This window comes from Oncorhynchus masou, unplaced genomic scaffold (assembly GCF_036934945.1).
Source record: "Oncorhynchus masou masou isolate Uvic2021 unplaced genomic scaffold, UVic_Omas_1.1 unplaced_scaffold_704, whole genome shotgun sequence".
Classification (NCBI taxonomy): Eukaryota; Metazoa; Chordata; class Actinopteri; order Salmoniformes; family Salmonidae; genus Oncorhynchus; species Oncorhynchus masou.
The window spans coordinates 313,434-332,173 of NW_027013502.1; the positions used below are offsets into that span (position 1 = coordinate 313,434).

General features: G+C 45.7%; 1 pseudogene; it reads left to right on the forward strand.

The window, feature by feature from the left end:
• The first annotated feature begins 410 nt into the window (after positions 1–410).
• LOC135537057 (lysophosphatidic acid receptor 2-like) lies at positions 411–12,434 on the forward strand (annotated as a pseudogene).
• Positions 12,435–18,740: the final 6,306 nt, after the last annotated feature.

Below are 18,740 nucleotides of genomic sequence, written 5' to 3' on the forward strand. Positions count from 1 at the left end.
GGTTCATCAGTGTCAACCTCAGGACCAGAACAACCTGCTGTTAGTTACAGGGAGGAGGGTTCATCAGTGTCAACCTCAGGACCAGAACAACCTGCTGTTTGTTACAGGGAGGAGGGTTCATCAGTGTCAACCTCAGGACCAGAACAACCTGCTATAGAGGTGTTTGTTACAGGGAGGAGGGTTCATCAGAGTCAACCTCAGGACCAGAACAACTTGCTATAGAGGTGTTTGTTACAGGGAGGATGGTTCATCAGTGTCAACCTCAGGACCAGAACAACCTGCTATAGAGGTGTTTGTTACAGGGAGGATGGTTCATCAGTGTCAACCTCAGGACCAGAACAACCTGCTGTTTGTTACGGGGAGGAGGGTTCATCAGTGTCAACCTCAGGACCAGAACAACCTGCTGTTTGTTACAGGGAGGAGGGTTCATCAGTGTCAACCTCAGGACCAGAACAACCTGCTATAGAGGTGTTTGTTACAGGGAGGATGGTTCATCAGTGTCAACCTCAGGACCAGAACAACCTGCTGTTTGTTACAGGGAGGATGGTTCATCAGTGTCAACCTCAGCACCAGAACAACCTGCTGTTTGTTACAGGGAGGAGGGTTCATCAGTGTCAACCTCAGGACCAGAACAACCTGCTGTAGAGGTGTTAGTTACAGGGAGGAGGGTTCATCAGAGTCAACCTCAGGACCAGAACAACCTGCTGTAGAGGTGTTAGTTACAGGGAGGAGGGTTCATCAGTGTCAACCTCAGGACCAGAACAACCTGCTGTAGACCCTAGTTGAGAGCTCTAAAGGAAAAACTCCTAACACTAGTCATAATTAAAATAGAGAGTGTGTGTGTCTTCAACTATGTTGTTAAATGTTTTTCTTCTCTTTCCCCCAACAGACCAAAGAGAAGGGACAACGTCTCAGCCCACACACGATTGGAGGAGATAGACGTCAATCAAACTGGACGCCGTCCATTCCCTCCCACCCCTCATGGCGAGACCACCCCCAACCCACCAATAGGGCGAGTCCCATCCACACGAACCCCCACCACCACTCATCCGTCCGGACAATCCAATTGGTCCCCCTCACTCCACTTAACTCCTGCCCACTCTACGCTCCACCCCATCCACCCCTTCTGATTGGTCAAGATGGACAAGTTGACAGACGATGTCCCCGGGTGCTACTACAACCGTACAGTGCAGTTCTTCTACGAACATAGTGGCAAGAACATCAGCGCCCACTGGCGTCCTCGGGACTACGTGGTGGTGAGCCTGGGCATGGGTGTGTCTGTCATCGTCATCCTGGCCAACATCCTGGTCATGGTGGCCATCTTCATCAACCGGCGATTCCACTTCCCTATCTACTATCTGCTCGGTAGGGTGTATGTGTGTGTCTGTCAATTAGCAACTGCTCCCACTAATTTACCAAATTTACCAGAATTTTCAGAAGTTTTGGTCATTTTTAAATCTACAAAATTTGGTAGATTATACTTTCAGTACATTTAGTCGTATTTATTTCATATTCTTTATACCTGTGAAAATTCCCTAAAATCCAGGAGTTAACTGGTACATTTTTAGAAAGTTACCAGTAATATTACCCCCCTTAGCAACCCTACTAATGTCCTTGTCGACTATCCCCTAGGCAACCTGGCGGCAGCAGACCTGTTCTCAGGTATCGCCTACCTGCACCTGATGTTCCACACTGGGCCCTGGACCATCAAGCTGTCCAAGAACCAGTGGTTTGTACGCCAGGTAGGAGAGTCCAACACACACCCTAAACCTAATTAACCCTGGACCATCAATCTGTCCCAAGAACCAATGGCCAGTAAGCCAGGTAGGAGAGTCCAACACACACCCTAACTAACCCTGGACCGATGGCCATAAAGCCAGGTGCACAAGACAAGTTCTTCCCATAGGGTTAGTTGATGCAGAAACAGACTGGCCAAAGGGCAGTTTCTTTTCCACATAATTAGCATTACTTAGCTAGTGATGAGGTCCTTGAGGAAAAAATGGGCCGGGCATGTCAGAAAAGCCTGGGCTGATTTCTGATCCTGGTCCGTCCCTGAGTTGATGCTTGCTTGGGCCCATTAATCCACATTTTTTCTTTCAAACTTGGAAAACTTTTCCTGTCAAAGTACTGTAGGTTTGTGTGATTTATGCTTACTAAGCTATTATAAGCAAAAGGCCCACATAGTTGAAAAAAGGACCCGCTGTGGTCCAGCAGTTAATGCTGAGGAACCCGGCACACATGTACAGTTGTGGCCAAATGTTTTGAGAATGACTCAAATATAAATTTTCACACAGTCTGCTGTCTCAGTTTGTATGATGGCAATTTGCATATCCTCCAGAATGTTATGAAGAGTGATCAGATGAATTGTAATTAATTGCAAAGTCCATCTTAGCCACGCAAATGAACTGAATCCCCCCAAAAACATTTCCACTGCATTTCAGCCCTGCCACAAAATGACCAGCTGACATGTGTTGACAAGGCTGGAGATCCCTCTGTCATGCTGATTGAGTTTGAATAACAGACTGGAAGCTTCAAAAGGAGGGTGGAGCTTGGAATCGTTGTTCTTCCTCTGTCAACCATGGTTACCTGAAAGGAAACACGTGCCGTCATCATTGCTTTGCACAAAAAGGGCTTCACAGGCAAGGATATTGCTGCCAGTAAGATTGTACCTAAATCAACCATTTATCGGACCATCAAGAACTTCAAGGAGAGCGGTTCATTTGCTGTGAAGAAGGCTTCAGGGCGCCCAAGAAAGTCTAGCAAGCGCCAGGACTGTCTCCTAAAGTTGATTCCGCTGCAGGATCGGGGCACCACCAGTACAGAGCTTGCTCAGGAATGGCAGCAGGCAGGTGTGAGTGCATCTGCACGCACAGTGAGGTAAAGACTTTTGGAGGATGGCCTGGTGTCAAGAAGGGCAGCAAAGAAGCCACTTTTCTTCACGTCGGGGACAGACTGATATCCTGCAGAAGGTACAGGGATTGGACTGCTGAGGACTGGGGTAAAGTCATTTTCTCTGATGAATCCCCTTTCCGATTGTTAGAGGCATCATGAAAAAGCTTGACCGGAGAAGACAAGGTGCCAACAGTAAAGCATCCTGAGACCATTCATGTGTGGGGTTGCTTCTCAGCCACGGGAGTGGGCTCACTCACAATTTTGCCTAAGAACACAGTCATGAATAAAGAATGGTACCAACACATCCTCCGAGAGCAACTTCTCCCAACCATCCAGGAACAGTTTGGTGACGAACAATACCTTCTCCAGCATGATGGAGCACCTTGCCATAAGGCAAAAGTGATAACTAAGTGGCTCAGGGAACAAAACATCGATATTTTGGGTCCATGGCCTGGAAACTCCACAGACCTTAATCCCATTGAGAACTTGTGGTCAATCCTCAAGAGGCGGGTGGACAAACAAAACCCCACAAATTCTGACAAACTGCAAGAAAACATCCTGCCATCAGCCAGGATGTGACCCAGAAGTTAATTGACAGCATGCCAGGGCGGATTGCAGAGGTCTTGAAGAAGAAGGGTCAACACTGCAAATATTGACTCTTTGCATCAACTTCATGTAATTGCCAATAAAAGCCTTTGACACTCAAAACTTTTGCCCACGACTGTACAGCCAAGTTCACCAGTCAGCGTGGGTTGTAATCCACCCTCTGGTCTTCTGACTCTCTATCTCTCCTACCTTTCCTGTCTCCTTTCAACTGTCCTGTCTCAATCAATATGTTAAAAACCCTTCAAATATAGATGAATTATTCCTCCCTCCAGACCCTGATCGACTCCAGTCTGACAGCATCGGTGTTGAACCTCCTGGCCATCGCCTTGGAGCGCCACCAGACCATCTTCACCATGCAGGTGTGTGTGTGTGTGTTGATATTACAGTAGAGTGGTCAGGAGAAAGCGGTTTCCATCTGTTATGGACTAATAAAGTATATATCATCTCAGCTCCACAGTAAGATGACCAACCGCCGCGTGGTGCTGCTCATCGCCCTTATCTGGGGCCTAGCCATCTTCATGGGCCTGGTTCCCACCATGGGCTGGCACTGTCTGTGTGACCTGGAAAACTGCTCCACCATGGCCCCCATGTACAAACGCTCCTACCTGGTGTTCTGGGCTGTGCTCAACCTCTTCACCTTCTCTCTCATGGTGGCTGCCTACACCAGGATCTTTGTGTACGTCAGACACAAGAGCCAGAGGATGTCTCAGCACACCAGCCAGATACGACACAAGGAGACTGTGTTCAACCTGATGAAGACGGTTTCTATGATCCTGGGTGAGGAGGGCCTGGACAACTATATATATCTATCTATATCTATCTATGTCTATATATCTATCTATATCTATCTATCCATCTATCCGTCCTCTATGATCCTGGGTGAGGAGGGCCTGGACAACTATATATATCTATCTATATCTATCTATATCTATATATCTATCTATATCTATATATCTATCTATATCTATATATCTATCTATATCTATCTATCCATCTATCCGTCCATCCATCCGTCCATCCATCTATCCATCTATACATCTATACATACATACATCTATCCATACATACATCTATCCATACATACATACATACATACATACATACAGTTGAAGTTTACATACACCTTAGCCGAATATATTTAAACTCAGTTTTTCACAATTCCTGACATTTAGTCCCAGTAAAAATTCCCTGTCTTAGGTCCCCTTAGGTCCCTAAAATGTCAGAATAATAGTAGAGAGAATGATTTATTTCAGCTTTTATTTCTTTCATCACATTCCCAGTGGGTCAGACGTTTATATACACTCAATTAGTATTTAGTAGCATTGCCTTTAAATTGTTTCACTTGGGTCAAACGTTTATTTTTATTTCACCTTTATTTAACCAGGTTGAGAACAACTTAGGCTAGTAGGTTAGTGTACTCAGGTAGGTTAGTGTATCATAGGTAGGTTAGTGTATCATAGGTAGGTTAGTGTATCATAGGTAGGTTAGTGTATCATAGGTAGGTTAGTGTATCATAGGTAGGTTAGTGTATCATAGGTAGGTTAGTGTATCATAGGTAGGTTAGTGTATCATAGGTAGGTTAGTGTATCATAGGTAGGTTAGTGTATCATAGGTAGGTTAGTGTATCATAGGTAGGTTAGTGTATCATAGGTAGGTTAGTGTATCATAGGTAGGTTAGTGTATCATAGGTAGGTTAGTGTATCATAGGTAGGTTAGTGTATCATAGGTAGGTTAGTGTATCATAGATAGGTTAGTGTATCATAGGTAGGTTAGTGTATCATAGATAGGTTAGTGTATCATAGGTAGGTTAGTGTATCATAGGTAGGTTAGTGTATCATAGGTAGGTTAGTGTATCATAGGTAGGTTAGTGTATCATAGGTAGGTTAGTGTATCATAGGTAGGTTAGGTATCATAGGTAGGTTAGTGTATCATAGGTAGGTTAGTGTATCATAGGTAGGTTAGTGTATCATAGGTAGGTTAGTGTATCATAGGTAGGTTAGTGTATCATAGGTAGGTTAGTGTATCATAGGTTAGTGTATCATAGATAGGTTAGTGTATCATAGGTAGGTTAGTGTATCATAGGTAGGTTAGTGTATCATAGGTAGGTTAGTGTATCATAGGTAGGTTAGTTTATCATAGGTAGGTTAGTGTATCATAGGTAGGTTAGTGTATCATAGGTAGGTTAGTGTATCATAGGTAGGTTAGTGTATCATAGGTAGGTTAGTGTATCATAGGTAGGTTAGTGTATCATAGGTAGGTTAGTGTATCATAGGTAGGTTAGTGTATCATAGGTAGGTTAGTGTATCATAGATAGGCCAGTTGAGAATGAGTTCTCATTTACAACTGTGACCGGGGCAATATAAAGCAAAGCAGTGCGACACAAACAACAAACAACAACACAGAGTTACACATGGAATAAACAAACATACAGTCAATAACACAATAGAAACGTCTATATACAGTGAGTGCAAATGAGGTAAGATTAGGGTGGTAAGGCTGTACATAATAATAATTCATAGTGGTGAAATAATTACATATTATTAGCCATTAAACACTGGATGTGATGGATGTGCAGAATATATACTGGGGTGCAAAGGAGCAAAGAAATGAATAACAGTATGGGGATGAGGTAGTTGGATGGGCTATTCACAGATGGGCTATATGCAGTGATCTGTGAACTGCTCTGACAACTGGTGCTTAAAGTTAGAGAGGGAGATCCGAGTCTCCAGCTTCAGTGATTTTTGCAATTCGTTCCAGTATTTGGCAGCAGAGAACTGGAAGGAAATGCGGCCAAACGAGGAATTGGCTTTGGTTTTTTGTTTCATCAGATCAGAGGACATTTCTCCAAAAAGTACGATCTTTGTCCCCATGTGCAGTTGCAAACTGTAGTTTGGCTTTTTTATGGCGGTTTTGGAGCAGTGGTTTCTTGCTTTCTTAGCGGCCTTTCAGGTTATGTCGATATAGGACTCGTTTACTGTGGATATAGATACTTTTGTACCTGTTTCCTCCAGCATCTTCACAAGGTCCTTTGCTGTTGTTCTGGGATTGATTTGCACTTTTCGCACCAAAGTACGTTCATCTCTAGGAGACAGAAAGCGTCTCCTTCCTGAGCGGTATGACGGCTGCGTGGTCCCATGGTGTTTATACTTGCGTACTATTGTTTGTACAGATGAACGTGGTACCTTCAGGCATTTGGAAATTGCTCCCAAGGATGAACCAGACTTGTGGAGGTCTTTTTTTTCTGAGGTCTTGGCTGATTTATTTAGATTTTCCCATGATGTCAAGCAAATAGGCACTGAGTTTGAAGGTAGGCCTTGAAATACATCCACAGGTACACCTCCAATTGACTCAAATTATGTCAATTAGCCAATCAGAAGCTTCTAAAGCCATGACATCATTTTCTGGAATTTTCCAAGCTGTTTAAAGGCACAGTCAACTTTGTGTATGTAAACTTCAGACCCACTGGAATTGTGATACAGTGAATTATAAGTGAAATAATCTGTCTGTAAACAATCGTTGAAATAATGACTTGTGTCATGCACAAAGTAGATGTCCTAACTGACTAGACAAAACTATAGTTTGTTAATAACAAGAAATATGTGGAGTGGCTGAATAATAAACAAGTTTTAATGACTCCAACCTAAGTGTATGTAAACTTCTGACTTCAACTGTATATACATACACACACACACACACACTCTCTCTCTCTCTCTCTCTCTCTCTCTCTCTCTCTCTCTCTCTCTCACTTTCTCTCTCTCTCTCTCTCTCTCTCTCTCTCTCTCTCTCTCATATTCAGGCACCTCTCTGGCTTGTTCTAACTCGTTTAACCAGACACTCTACTTCCACCCCCACATCCCTCACTCTCTCCCTCCCTCCCTTCCTCCTTCCTTCCTTCCTTCCTTCTCCTCTTTCCTGCTTCTCTCCCTCTCCCAAGCTTCTGCTCCAGCATTTTTAACTTCTGATTAAATTCCTCTAGAAGGAATTTGACGTCTCTGTTTCTCACATACAGGCTCATACAATCCTTGAATTTCTGGTTGTCTCTCTTTCTGGCATGGCAAGTGTGAGTGAGAGAGGCTGTGTGTGTACTCTCTGGCATGGTAAGTGTGAGTGAGAGAGGCTGTGTGTGTACTCTCTGCCATGGTAAGTGTGAGTGAGAGAGGATGTGTGTGTACTCTCTGGCATGGCAAGTGTGAGTGAGAGAGGATGTGTGTGTACTCTCTGGCATGGTAAGTGTGAGTGAGAGAGGCTGTGTGTGTACTCTCTGCCATGGTAAGTGAGTGAGAGAGGCTGTGTGTGTACTCTCTGCCATGGTAAGTGTGAGTGAGAGAGGATGTGTGTGTTTTGGGTTTTACTGGATACCAGAAGTCCTCACAGGATGGTAAAACAAAGAACGTTCAGACAATTGGGGACATTTCGCCGGTCGTCACAAGGAAAGAGGCTCATTCACGCTTAGGGGTTAGGTTTAGGGTTAGATGTTGGGGAAAATAGGATCTTGAATGGGAATCAATTGTTTGGTCGCCACAAGGATAGTGAAACAAAACATGTAAGTGAGGAATGTCTGTGCATGTCCTGACAGGGAACAGCATAGTTAAACCACCACGACGCAAATACACCCCTCCATTTCAACCTCCCCTTCTGTGTGTGTGTGTGTGTGTGTGTGTGTGTGTGTGTGTGTGTGTGTGTGTGTGTGTGTGTGTGTGTACAATATGAATTCCTGAAGGGTGAAATTGTGTAATTGAATATTATCATAATGAAATCAGATCTGTCCGACCAACCCCAAGCCCCACACCGACAGTGGATACTGACTCTGTGTGTACAGTATTCACTGACCAGCTGACATTTTACAATTGTCTCTCCTCTCTCCCTCTCCTCCCCTCTCCTCTCTCCTCCCTCTCCACCTCTCTCCTCCCCCTCTCCTCCCTCTCCTCCCCTCTCCTCTCCTCTCCTCTCTCCTCCCTCTCCACCTCTCTCATCCCCCTCTCCTCCAGGTTGTTTTGTGATCTGCTGGACCCCGGGCCTGGTGTTGTTGATGTTGGATGGTCTGGGCTGTGAATCTTGCCAGGTGCTGCGTTATGAGAAGTACTGTCTGGTCCTGGCTGAGTGTAACTCCCTGGTCAACCCCATCATCTACAGCTTCAGAGACACGGACATGTTACAGACCTTCAAGCGGATCCTCTGCTGCCTGTGTCGCCGCGGCGACGCCGGGGCCGCAAAGACACGCTGTCGGGCATACGCTGCAACACCCAGGAGCAAGAGGTACTCTCCGAGAGCAACGGCAACAATCACCACAACGACGACAACAATCATATAAGTCCCCACGGCGACCACTCGGACACAGACGATTAGACGAGGACAGTAGGCACATGTAGGTGACAGACGTACGGTGACGACATAACAGGCAGTTACGCTGTAACAATGTCAACACTGACAGGGTGCTATAGTAACTTCCATCACCACGCCCAGACAACTAGCTAACAGTCATGTGACGACAATGTAGCTACGCTGTCACAATGACATAAACTACAACCTAACAACAACGTTATGGCCTCGTAACTATACCATAGCAACCACCATGCACTGACACACCTTGACAACATCAACCACTATAACCACTATAACCACTACAACTTAACAAAACATTTAAAAAATAACTACACTGGATAAAAGACCACTTAAGTGACTACTACCAAGTAACAAAATACCATGGCAACACCTACGTCAACGTAACACAATACCACGACAACACCTACAATAACAACAACATAACAAAATACCATGACAACACTTACAACAAGTACAATGTAACACAATACCACAACAACACATACAATAACAAGAACATAACAAAATACCATGACAACACTTACAACAAGTACAACGTAACAAAATACCATGACAACACCTACAATAACGACAACATAACAAAATACCATGACAACACTTACAACAAGTACAACGTAACAAAATACCATGACAACACCTACAATAACGACAACATAACAAAATACCATGACAACACTTACAACAAGTACAACATAACAAAATACCATGACAACACTTACAACAAGTACAACGTAACAAAATACCATGACAACACTTACAACAAGTACAACGTAACAAAATACCATGACAACACCTACAATAACGACAACGTAACAAAATACCATGACAACACTTACAACAAGTACAACGTAACAAAATACCATGACAACACCTACAATAACGACAACATAACAAAATACCATGACAACACTTACAACAAGTACAACGTAACAAAATACCATGACAACACCTACAATAACGACAACATAGCAAAATACCGTGACAACACTTACAACAAGTACAACGTAACAAAATACCACGACAACACCTACAACAAGTACAACGTAACACAATACCACTAAAACAACAACAGAATTACGGTGGAACATGTACCACAACAATGTCACAAAATAGCCCTACAACAACCAGGCCTCGACGACGACCACCTCCTGATTCAGAGAGGGTTGGGTTAAATGCGGAAGACACATTTCAGCAGGAGGCCATTCGGTTGTACGACTGACGAGGTATTTCCCTTTACGAGCAGACAGAGAATATGGCCCATATGAGTGTTCGTGGCATCGTTGTTATAATACTGCATGTGGCGCTGTAACATAGCAGCCCTATCAGTCTCTGTTCTCATCAATATAGAACCATATGAATAGTTAATCATGCAGATATTGTTGTTTGGAAACTAACGGTCGCTGTACTGTCTGGAGAAGTGACTGAGTGTGATTAGAAACGGGAGCCTACATGCTGTTTGTAAAAAGAGACCCGATCAAACATAACGTTGTGAGGGGATTGAGAGTGATGGGGCTGATTTCTCCTCAGTTAACATGGTGCTGTTTGTAAAAACAGACCCGATCAAACATAACGTTGTGAGGGGATTGAGAGTGATGGGGCTGATTTCTCCTCAGTTAACATGGTGCCGTGCAGCTTCTAATGTCTCAATCTGTGTGTTTAGAGAGAAAGAGACGTTCTACAACGCCAAGACTTGAATGAGTCCGGTTGAGTAAGACCAGCCCCCCGCGGTGAATGTTTTGGTCTTCAGCTGGGTCCATACAGGACTCTGATAATGCAACTGTTTTCCATACAGACTTTCTATACAGTGACAATGTCTCTATAACGTTGTTGGAACGTTGTAGGAAGGCTGTCTGCCACCCATGGACAGCCTGGTGGGACGTGAACCAGATGTTGAAGTGGTTCAAACGTTGTTGGAACGTTGTAGGAAGGCTGTCTGCCACCCCTGGACAGCCTGGTGGGACGTGAACCAGATGTTGAAGTGGTTCAAATGGGTCTGACTATTTGTCATGTTTCCTGTGACCTGTAGCTATGGCATGTACACACACACACACACACACACACACACACACACACACACACACACACACACACACACACACACACACACACACACACACACACACACACACACACACACACACACAGACACACGGCTGACTCATCACTGTGTCGTTGCTCTCTGTATGGAGACACAGGAGTGTGTGTGTATGTGTTTACACTACCCCACACAAACACCAGTTAAACGTTTACACATCCTGTCAGTGATGTCACTAATGGAGAACGAACAAACAGCACAATTACAGGCGGGGGGGGGGGGGGGGGGGGCATTTCAGTGTCGCACGCCATTCAGCACTAACTCTGGTGTGACAGTGAAATATGTTCCCCTCGTACTTACTCTACCCCACCCATGACACGGACTGTCATTTTGTTTTACACACACACACACACACACACACACACACACACACACACACACACACACACACACACACACACACACACACACACACACACACACAGTAAAGTGTGATATACATTAGCGCCCCCCAGTGGTCAAGTGAAATCAAGTCGTCCTCTTCTACATTCCTGGGCCACGTCCCAATTGTCTCTTCTTCCTCCCAAAGTGTGCACTCGTTCACTTCCCTTCACTGATTTGAAAGGACATGACTGGTATAAGAGATATGGTTGGAAGTCCCTCTAGCCCTCCACCAACCCAATGGGGCGGCAGGGTAGCCTGGTAGTTAGAGCGTTGGACTAGTAATCAAATCACATTTTATTTGTCACATACACATGGTTAGCAGATGTTAATGCGAGTGTAGCGAAATGCTTGTGCTTCTAGTTCCGACAATGCAGTAATAACCAACAAGTAATCTAACTAACAATTCCTAAACTACTGTCTTATACACAGTGTAAGGGGATAAAGAATATGTACATAAAGATATGAATGAGTGATGGTACAGAGCAGCATAGGCAAGATACAGTAGATGGTATCGAGTACAGTATATACATATGAGATGAATATGTAAACAAAGTGGCATAGTTAAAGTGGCTAGTGATACATGTATTACATAAGGAAGGTTGCAAGTTCAAACCCCCGAGCTGACAAGGTACAAATCTGTCGTTCTGCCCCTGAACAGGCAGTTAACCCACTGTTCCCAGGCCGTCATTGAAAATAAGAATTTGTTCTTAACTGACTTAAATAAAGGTAAAATAAATAACAATTGCTGTCAGATGTGAGGAATGTCATGAACGGGTGCACCCTTAAGGAGAGACCATTGGGACGAACCCCAACTCTCACCATTACTGGCTGAAATCATCTCTGTAAAGGGAAAATGTTTATAACTGAGAAACTATAAAAGGGAAATGCTGGATATGAATATTCTAAATATTTACATTTTTTATATAAATATGCCTGTTAATATGCATTATTTTCATAAGCACGTATGAAAACATATTTTTCCCAGATTGTAAAATAAAACTCCGTTTAACAGAGAAACCATTTTTTCTCTTTCATTTAAAAATCTGTTTGTTTTTTTGTTTTATTTTTGTACCAAAAAAAAATCTCTGAAAATAAAACCAGAAAAATGAAAATACTCCTAATCTGTGCCTGTCTGCCTGATCGCTTGGTTATGCCTGGCGGCATCGTGGTGCTGGGTGCGGCCATCGCTTGATCATGTCTGTCTTTTATGATGCTGCCAGGAACGAGAATTAGGACACAAACTAGAAGCGAAACATATTAGTCATTTAGCAGACGCTCTTCTCCACAGCCACTTACAGGAGCATCCGGGTTAAAGGGCCTTGCTCAAGGGCACGTTGACAGATTCTTCACCTAGTCGCCTCGGTTACTGGCCCAACACGCTTCACCGCTTGGCTACCCACCACCCACAGAAATGGCTCAATAAACAGGTTGTGGGTTATAGTTGGGTTTCATTTAGGTTATAGCTTGGTTGTATTGTGTCCCTATTGTGTTTCCTATCTGTACGTGCTGTGATCCAGCTTATTGCTGTGCGTACCATAGAGAGGATATCTGTACATGCTGTGATCCAGCTTATTGCTGTGCGTACCATAGAGAGGATATCTGTACGTGCTGTGATCCAGCTTATTGCTGTGTGTACCATAGAGAGGAGCAGAGAGGATATCTGTACGTGCTGTGATCCAGCTTATTGCTGTGTGTACCATAGAGAGGAGCAGAGAGGATATCTGTACGTGCTGTGATCCAGCTTATTGCTGTGCGTACCATAGAGAGGATATCTGTACGTGCTGTGATCCAGCTTATTGCTGTGCGTACCATAGAGAGGATATCTGTACGTGCTGTGATCCAGCTTATTGCTGTGCGTACCATAGAGAGGATATCTGTACGTGCTGTGATCCAGCTTATTGCTGTGTGTACCATAGAGAGGAGCAGAGAGGATATCTGTACGTGCTGTGATCCAGCTTATTGCTGTGTGTACCATAGAGAGGAGCAGAGAGGATATCTGTACGTGCTGTGATCCAGTTTATTGCTGTGCTTGTCATGGAGAGGAGCAGAGAGGATATCTGTACGAGCTGTGATCCAGCTTATTGCTGTGCTTGTCATGGAGAGGAGCAGAGATGAAGCTACTGAACACCTCTGTGAAAGACACCACACTGTATTTCTCTGTTTCTTCATCTCTCTCTATCTCTCTCTCTCCGATGGCTGGACCTTACTAACTCTCTCTTTCTCCTTTCATCCCCTCTCTCCTCATCCCCTCTCCTCGTCCCCTTCACCCTGCCTCTCCATTCCTCTTTCTCCTTTCATCCCCTCTCTCCTTGTCCTCCACCTAATCCCCTTAACCCTGCCTCTCCATCCCTCTCTCCTCATCCCCTTCACCCTGCCTCTCCATCCCTCTCTCCTCGTCCCCTTCACCCTGCCTCTCCATCCCTCTCTTTCTCCTTTCATCCCCTCTCCTCGTCCCCTTCACCCTGCCTCTCCATCCCTCTCTTTCTCCTTTCATCCCCTCTCCTCGTCCCCTTCACCCTGCCTCTCCATCCCTCTCTTTCTCCTTTCATCCCTCTCTCCTCGTCCCCTTCACCCTGCCTCTCCATCCCTCTCTCCTCGTCCCCTTCACCCTGCCTCTCCATCCCTCTCTCCTCGTCCCCTTCACCCTCTCTCCTCATCCCCTTCACCCTGCCTCTCCATCCCTCTCTCCTCGTCCCCTTCACCCTGCCTCTCCATCCCTCTCTCCTCGTCCCCTTCATCCTCCCTCTCCATCCCTCTCTCCTCGTCCCCTTCACCCTGCCTCTCCATCCCTCTCTCCTCGTCCCCTTCATCCTCCCTCTCCATCCCTCTCTCCTCGTCCCCTTCACCCTGCCTCTCCATCCCTCTCTCCTCGTCCCCTTCACCCTCCCTCTCCAGCCGTATGACAATGGTGATGCGGAGCTGGTGGAGAAGACCAGGGGAGCTCCTCTCATCCTGAAGGGAACAGAGGACATGATGACGTCCACAGAGAGCTGACACAAGCATGCGCGCGCACACACACACACACACACACACACACACACACACACACACACAGTGTATGATTATTTTGGGGGGAGTTTCTGAATCATGCTAAATGTTTTTATTGTATAATGTGATGTTTAGTTGTAAAATGTTGTTTGTATGATACTGTATGTTACAGAAAACATGACTACAGTTACCTACAGGCACTGACATTTCTGTTTGAACCAACTTTATTGACAGTGTCCCATATACACTCCTCAGATATGTGTTGACATGTTGTCTACCTGAGCAGTCAGCTCAGTAGGAAAGTCCTCATTACAATCAGAACTGTATATTTATGACTTTTTAATTTGACATTTTATTTATGCATTTTTTGTTGTTGATCTTACGAGAATAGTCTGCGCTGAGTGTATACAGTGAGGGGAGAGGTGTGTGTGTGCAGGGGTTGGAGAGGTGTGTGTGTGTACTGCACAACATGTTAGGTGAGTTTTAAGAAGGGTATTATTTTAGTATTTGTAAAGACATTTTACTGTTATAAAATGTATTGTTAGGTTCTGAACAGAGTAAAAACTCAAACGGACGACTAGAAAAGACTCAAACGGAGTTTATTCACCGCACTGAATGCCTCGGCTGCAAGCACATTTTACACATGATCATACAGGCATTTCTACATCAGGGGTGTATCTTCTCAGAGCTGCCATCTGTTGCCCAATACCGCCTGCATGTTGCATCGTTGTCTAGGCCTTCCTGCTGTCTGTTGCCCAATACCGCCTGCATGTTGCATCGTTGTCTAGGCCTTCCTGCTGTCTGTTGCCCAATACCGCCTGCATGTTGCATCGTTGTCTAGGCCTTCCTGCCATCTGTTGCCCAATACCGCCTGCATGTTGCATCGTTGTCTAGGCCTTCCTGCTGTCTGTTGCCCAATACCGCCTGCATGTTGCATCGTTGTCTAGGCCTTCCTGCTGTCTGTTGCCCAATACCGCCTGCATGTTGCATCGTTGTCTAGGCCTTCCTGCTGTCTGTTGCCCAATACCGCCTGCATGTTGCATCGTTGTCTAGGCCTTCCTGCTGTCTGTTGCCCAATACCGCCTGCATGTTGCATCGTTGTCTAGGCCTTCCTGCTGTCTGTTGCCCAATACCGCCTGCATGTTGCATCGTTGTCTAGGCCTTCCTGCTGTCTGTTGCCCAATACCGCCTGCATGTTGCATCGTTGTCTAGGCCTTCCTGCTGTCTGTTGCCCAATACCGCCTGCATGTTGCATCGTTGTCTAGGCCTTCCTGCTGTCTGTTGCCCAATACCGCCTGCATGTTGCATCGTTGTCTAGGCCTTCCTGCTGTCTGTTGCCCAATACCGCCTGCATGTTGCATCGTTGTCTAGGCCTTCCAGCTGTCTGTTGCCCAATACCGCCTGCATGTTGCATCGTTGTCTAGGCCTTCCTGCTGTCTGTTGCCCAATACCGCCTGCATGTTGCATCGTTGTCTAGGCCTTCCTGCTGTCTGTTGCCCAATACCGCCTGCATGTTGCATCGTTGTCTAGGCCTTCCAGCTGTCTGTTGCCCAATACCGCCTGCATGTTGCATCGTTGTCTAGGCCTTCCTGCTGTCTGTTGCCCAATACCGCCTGCATGTTGCATCGTTGTCTAGGCCTTCCTGCTGTCTGTTGCCCAATACCGCCTGCATGTTGCATCGTTGTCTAGGCCTTCCAGCTGTCTGCCAGCCGATCCTCTTATCTGTCTAGCTGTCTGGAGAATGAAGGAATAGACTGTAGACCAGTCTGTATTGTAGACTGATGTGTTCTGGGTGTTTCTGTGACCTCACAATCAGTTTCATGGTCAGAAATGATGGAATCCGCTTCTATTAAAGAACCTACAACACTTCTGACTGTCCAGCCGTCTGTCTCTCTGTTACTGTCCATCCATCTGTCTCTCTCTGACTGTCTGTCCACCTTTCTCTCTGACTATCTGTCCACCTCTCTCTCTGACTATCTGTCCACCTCTCTCTCTGACTATCTGTCCACCTGTCTCTCTCTGACTGTCCATCCATCTCTCTCTCTGACTGTCCATCCATCTCTCTCTCTGACTGTCCGTCCATCTCTATCTCTCTGACTGTCTGTCCACCTGTCTCTCTCTGACTGTCCGTCCACCTGTCTCTCTCTGACTGTCTGTCAACCTGTGTCTCTCTGACTGTCTGTCCACCTGTCTCTCTCTGACTGTCTGTCCACCTGTCTCTCTCTGACTGTCTGTCCACCTGTCTCTCTCTGACTGTCTGTCCACCTGTCTCTCTCTGACTGTCTGTCCACCTGTCTCTCTCTGACTGTCTGTCCACCTCTCTCTCTTACTGTCTGTCCACCTGTCTCTCTCTGACTGTCTGTCCACCTCTCTCTCTCTGTCTGTCTGTCCACCTCTCTCTCTCTGACTGTCCGTCCACCTGTCTCTCTCTGACTGTCTGTCCACCTGTCTCTCTCTGACTGTCTGTCCACCTGTCTCTCTCTGACTGTCTGTCCACCTGTCTCTCTCTGACTGTCTGTCCACCTGTCTCTCTCTGACTGTCTGTCCACCTGTCTCTCTCTGACTGTCTGTCCACCTGACTTGTCCACCTGTCTCTCTCTGACTGTCTGTCCACCTGTGTCTCTCTGACTGTCTGTCCATCTGTCTCTCTCTGACTGTCTGTCCACCTGTCTCTCTCTGACTGTCTGTCAACCTGTCTCTCTCTGACTGTCTGTCCACCTGTCTCTCTCTGACGGTCTGTCCACCTGTGTCTCTCTGACTGTAGTGAACGGGTGCACCCTTAAGGAGAGACCATTGGGACGTACCCCAACTCTCACCATTACTGGCTGAAATCATCTCTGTAAAGGGAAAATGTTCATACCTGAGAAACTATAAAAGGGAAATGCTGGATATGAATATTCTAAATATTTACATCTTCATTATTTTCATTTCATTATTTTCGTTCTGCCCCTGAACAGGCAGTTAACCCACTGTTCCCAGGCCGTCATTGAAAATAAGAATTTGTTCTTAACTGACTTGCCTCGTTAAAGGTAAAAAAAAAAAAAAAAACATTTTTCACCATAAAAATATTTTCCCTCCCCAAATTAAAGACTACATTTTTGAGAAGCTGTTGTTTTTCATTTAAAAATATCTGTTACTGATTTTTAGTTTTATTTTTGTACCAAAACATCTCTAAATAAAGCCAGAAAATTGAATACATCCCTAATCTGTGTCTGTCTGCCTGATCGCTTGGTTATGCCTGGCGGTGGCCAACGCTTGCTCATGTCTGTCTTTATGATGCTGCTAGGAACGGGAATAAGGACACAAACTAGAAGCTAAATACTCTCTCTGTCCATCTGTCTCTGTCTGTCCACCGGTCTCTCTGTCTGTCCACCGGTCTCTCTGTCCATCTGTCTCTGTCTGTCCACCGGTCTCTCTGTCCATCTGTCTCTGTCTGTCCACCGGTCTCTCTGTCCATCTGTCTGTCTCTGTCTGTCCACCGGTCTCTCTGTCCATCTGTCTCTCTCTGTCTGTCCACCGGTCTCTCTGTCCATCTGTCTGTCTCTGTCTGTCCACCGGTCTCTCTGTCCATCTGTCTCTCTCTGTCTGTCCACCGGGCTCTGTCCATCTGTCTCTCTGTCTGTCCACCGGTCTCTCTGTCCATCTGTCTCTCTCTGTCCACCGGTCTCTCTGTCCATCTGTCTGTCTCTGTCTGTCCACCGGTCTCTCTGTCCATCTTTCTCTCTCTGTCTGTCCACCGGTCTCTCTGTCCATCTGTCTCTCTCTGTCCACCGGTCTCTCTGTCTGTCCACCGGTCTCTCTCTGTCGGTCCTGTCTGCTTGCCTGTCCATCCATCCATCTCTCTGTCCAGGGCTGAGGTCAGGTTTAAAGTAAGGGGTTAACATTTGCCAGGGATAATCTCTCTTTGGGATGTGATTCCTTCTTGATGTTAACCAGAGAGAATATCTTCTTGGCTGGAGGTGGAGGATGTGATTCCTTCTTGATGTTAACCAGAGAGAATCTCTTCTTGGCTGGAGGTGGAGGATGTGATTCCTTCTTGATGTTAAGCAGAGAGAATATATTTTTGGCTGGAGGTGGAGGATGTGATTCCTTCTTGATGTTAACCAGAGAGAATATATTTTTGGCTGGAGGTGGAGGATGTGATTCCTTCTTGATGTTAAGCAGAGAGAATCTCTTCTTGGCTGGTGGTGGAGGATGTGATTCCTTCTTGATGTTAAGCAGAGAGAATATCTTCTGTTCTCCTTTCTTCCTCTTACCCAGAGAGAGATACTTCGGTGACACGGACTCCTTCCTAGAGTTACCCAATGACAGCCTCTTGATTGACAGCGACTCCTTTCTCTTCCCGGCCACTGAAAACGTATCATTGCGCGTAAGGACCTCCCTCTTCAGGTTATCCACTGACAGTTTGTCCAGAGGAGGAATAATGATGCGT